The sequence below is a fragment of the Cimex lectularius genome, unplaced genomic scaffold (genome assembly GCF_000648675.2).
Source record: "Cimex lectularius strain Harlan isolate CLEC.00 unplaced genomic scaffold, Clec_2.1 scaffold211, whole genome shotgun sequence".
In the NCBI taxonomy this organism is placed as follows: Eukaryota; Metazoa; Arthropoda; class Insecta; order Hemiptera; family Cimicidae; genus Cimex; species Cimex lectularius.
Genome location: NW_019392909.1, coordinates 2,910 through 7,206, shown reverse-complemented (window position 1 = coordinate 7,206; position 4,297 = coordinate 2,910). Strand labels below are relative to the sequence as shown.

Sequence of the window (4,297 nt, the reverse complement as noted above, 5' to 3'; positions counted from 1 at the left end):
GGGGTTCTAAACCAGTTTCTCATTAGAACGTCGCGTAGGCGGTGGATCGGCGGGTTCAATCTTAAGAATTGATGTCTTTATAACTCTTTCAAGCTGATGATGAGCGTTCAATGCTTGAAATTTATATCGTTGTAAACAACAAATCTAAGAGCCATCTAGCCAACCATTTGGATATAACAATAATTAAACCTTTGTTAATTATTGCTTTTGATTTGTTTCGAAATTATCATTGGAAACATACAGAATCAACTATGCGAATGGCTTGTTTTAGCACGAATTGTCTGAAATCTCAGTTTACTATTATGTATTTACTATGGATATACGGGACATAACACGAGCAACCTATTTGGAAACGAACATTGCAAATACCCCAAATACATATAAACGTGTTTTATGATGGTTGTATGCAATGTAGCACGAGTAAATTATCATAATTTAAACTAATCTTCTGTAAGCTTATACAAAGCACACTCGGACTTACAGTCGATAATCACTAATTTACTACTTTAACAATAGAAATCTTTTAAAAAATCCAATGGTAGATAAATTATATTGATATATTCTCAGTTACAACGAAATTTTGTATGAAAATAATAAAGAAGTATTCACATTCTAAATTGTTAAAATGTCGCTTTTGATTAAAAAAAAAAATCGAGCCGTTTGTGAAGAAAGCCTTAATCGAATTTGATATTATTTTAGACGTCGAAGGCCATTTTTAAAACCTTATTTGTCACTCATTTCTTTTTTGTTTATTTACTCGCCCTTTTATGAAATTAACACACAATTACAATTAACGGTAAAAATTAACGTAACACTGCAGACTAACACCGTCGAAAAAAGCATGGTTCAAAAATATTCGCCCCCGGGTGGGCTCGAACCACCAACCTTTCGGTTAACAGCCGAACGCGCTAGCCGATTGCGCCACGGAGGCGACGACCGGGAGAGGTAAAAAATAAAGTAATAAAGAAGAGAAAAGCGAAGGGGTGGGGAGCGATAGGAGAGGTGAATAAAGGAAGTGAGTTATAGTGTGAGAAGGAGAAGAGTGAGTGACGGAGAGTGTGTGGGAGAGAGAGTGACTGAGAGAAAGAGAGAAAGGCTTAGCGGACTTTACTCTAAAATAATGGACAATGTCTTTCAAATTAATTTCCACGTCGAACCATCATCCCAAGGGATACTAAACATTAAAAGTTTAATTAATACTCAAGTATAAAAATGTACGCTTTTAACAATAATTTAACGCTAATAAAAGGATTTAATGTGGTAATATAATATGTTAAACGTCGAAAGGAGCTTTAATAATTTAAACCACGAATGTACAGCATAAGCAGATTGCAATAGAGATTTCATCCATAACTGATGTTAACTCACAAGTGCAAATCAAGTTCATACCGATCATTCAAAATACATATTAATTATTAAATATAGTATTGGTTTCATATAAAAATAGTAAAATACGGAAAATTATCAGAATTTAAACTCTATTTTTTTACTATGATCTACCACTTTTTTGTTTCAAACGTCGCTTAATTTTGTGTTGATTTGCGCGTAATCGAGTGAAATTTTAATCATGATGAACGATTAATTAATCATGAAACTATAAACGATCAAAAATAGTTAAACTGGATTAATTATTAAATATTAATCGTTTATCTAGTTCGTGATTATCGAGGTTAATTGTTAATCAAGCCTGGAATTGATTAAATTAGTATGTAATCATTAATCAGATTAAATAATTAGCTGATTTTTGAAAGTGACATTCAACCGCTACCAGTGCAAATTAAAGCAACCAAGCGAATAATTATAAATTAATTATACTTATTTGGAGGTCGTGAGATGAGGTCTGATGTGAGGTAGGTTTTTGAAAAACATTTTCTTTATCGTTCCAACGTAAGTATAGAGTAGATGTGTCATTCTTGTCTGCTCCGAAGCCCTGAAGATGATCTCAATAAAGATCGAAACGTTGGTACGATAAAGAAAATGTTTTTCAAACCTACATCACCCCAGACCGCATCTCACGACCTCCAAATAATTATCAAGTAACGGTCACTAAACACTACACATTAATTATGTTATTTAGCCGAAAGTCGTGGGTTCGAATCTCACTATAATTCGATACTGAAAAAGTCAGAAATCGAAAACATCAAGTAAAATTAAAGCTACAAATTATTATACAAAGATTTATTACTTTCAGAACATAGCACCAGATGATCTGATACTGTAATAACAATAATAATTAATAATAATTTGAACAATTATTTAATCAATCGTTAATCTAGATTAACACATTAAAGATTATTTAAGTTCGATTAACGATTAATCTTATTAATCAATTAATCTTGATTCATGATTAACATATCATGCAAGTTAAACTAAAAACATTAATCGTTAATCAGTTGACCATTAATAATTAATTGTTAATCGTTAATCGATTGGAATTTGCCCAACTCTGGTTTTGTGTATATTGAATCGTACAATTTTATTTTCTACTTAATTGGACGAAATGAGTTTTGCTGCGAAATTCTTTAAAACAAAGAAAGGACATATCATAATAGGAAATTATAGTTTCATATTTTACAATTTTACGTATTTTCCTGTCTTTATATTAAACCAATAATATATTTAATAATTAATGTGAATTTTGAATGATCGGTTTGAACTTGATTTCCACTTATGAATGAACATCATTTATGGTTGCAACGAATATTGCAATCTGTTTAAGCTGAACATTCGTGGTTTTAAATTAATTTAATTTTAATTAATTTAATCGAAAGCTCCTTTCGACGTTTAACATATTAAAATTTATCACCGCATTCAATCCACGAATTAGCATTAAATTATTGTTAATAGTGTACATTTTTATGATTGATTATTAATTAAACATTTATTATCAATAATATTTGAGTTGATTGTTCGAAGTGGAAATTGATTTAAAAGACATTGCCGTTATGTTATAAAGTAGATTATGTAGTAAAGTCGGCTAAGCCTTACTCCTCTCTCTCGCTCACTCTCTTTTTCTCTAACACACACTCTCTCTTTTTCTCACTCTTCTCCCTCTCACACTCTAACTCACTTCCTCTATCCACCTCCCCTGTCACTCCCCACCCCTTCGCTTTTCTCTTCTTTATTACTCTCTCTTTACCTCCCGTCGTCGCCTCCGTGGCGCAATCGGCTAGCGCGTTCGGCTGTTAACCGAAAGGTTGGTGGTTCGAGTCCCCCCGGGGGCGAATATTTTTGAACCATGCATTTCGACGATGTTAGTCTGCGGTGTTACGTTAATTTTTTTTTCATGCTAATTGCAATTTTGTGTTAATTTCATCAAAGGGCACGTACGTAATGCACGGGAAACCGGTCTTTAGTCTTTTTAACGTTTCTTCTAATACGTATACCCGAAACGAAAGGCCGAAATTTATATTAAAATTGGATTTAAATTCGGACATATAAGTTATAAAAGGACACCAATGACGAAACACGACATCATCAGAGGTAGACCAGAATGATCCCAGACGATGCGATCGCGGACCTCAACATGATGTTTCAAAGTTCACTTAAACGTAACCCTCGTTGAACCTCCGTATATTAATTGAACACTTTCATTAATTACAATGCATTATATTCAAATTTCTACTTTCTGTAAAAAAAACCCGGGGGCATTTTCCATAGGAGGATGTGTTTAGGAATTTATTTACTTGAATTTAGAAAATTCTCCAGTTTGTTTAGACCCAAAGAAGAATTTTGAAGCCTCATGGTTCCGCATATAACAATGTAGTTATAAACTTTTCCTAGATTTGTCGTAAGAAAAATAAATAAATACACCCGTACCTTCCCCTTTGACATGATGCATCGTTTTTGTTCTTCAATTGAATTAGGACCCAAAATCGGGTCCTAATTCAATTGAAGAACAAAAACGATGCATCATGTCAAAGGGGAAGGTACGGGTGTATTTATTTATTTTTCTTACGACAAATCTAGGAAAAGTTTATAACTACATTGTTATATGCGGAACCATGAGGCTTCAAAATTCTTCTTTGGGTCTAAACAAACTGGAGAATTTTCTAAATTCAAGTAAATAAATTCCTAAACACATCCTCCTATGGAAAATGCCCCCGGGTTTTTTTTTTACAGAAAGTAGAAATTTGAATATAATGCATTGTAATTAATGAAAGTGTTCAATTAATATACGGAGGTTCAACGAGGGTTACGTTTAAGTGAACTTTGAAACATCATGTTGAGGTCCGCGATCGCATCGTCTGGGATCATTCTGGTCTACCTCTGATGATGTCGTGTTTCGTCATTGGTG

General features: G+C 33.1%; 2 non-coding genes across 2 annotated transcripts; one reads left to right on the top strand and one right to left on the bottom strand.

The window, feature by feature from the left end:
• Positions 1–857: 857 nt before the first annotated feature.
• Trnan-guu lies at positions 858–931 on the bottom strand. Its single transcript has one exon. It is a non-coding gene; the product is annotated as a tRNA-Asn (tRNA).
• Positions 932–3,150: 2,219 nt separating this feature from the next.
• Positions 3,151–3,224, top strand: Trnan-guu. Its single transcript has one exon. It is a non-coding gene; the product is annotated as a tRNA-Asn (tRNA).
• Positions 3,225–4,297: the final 1,073 nt, after the last annotated feature.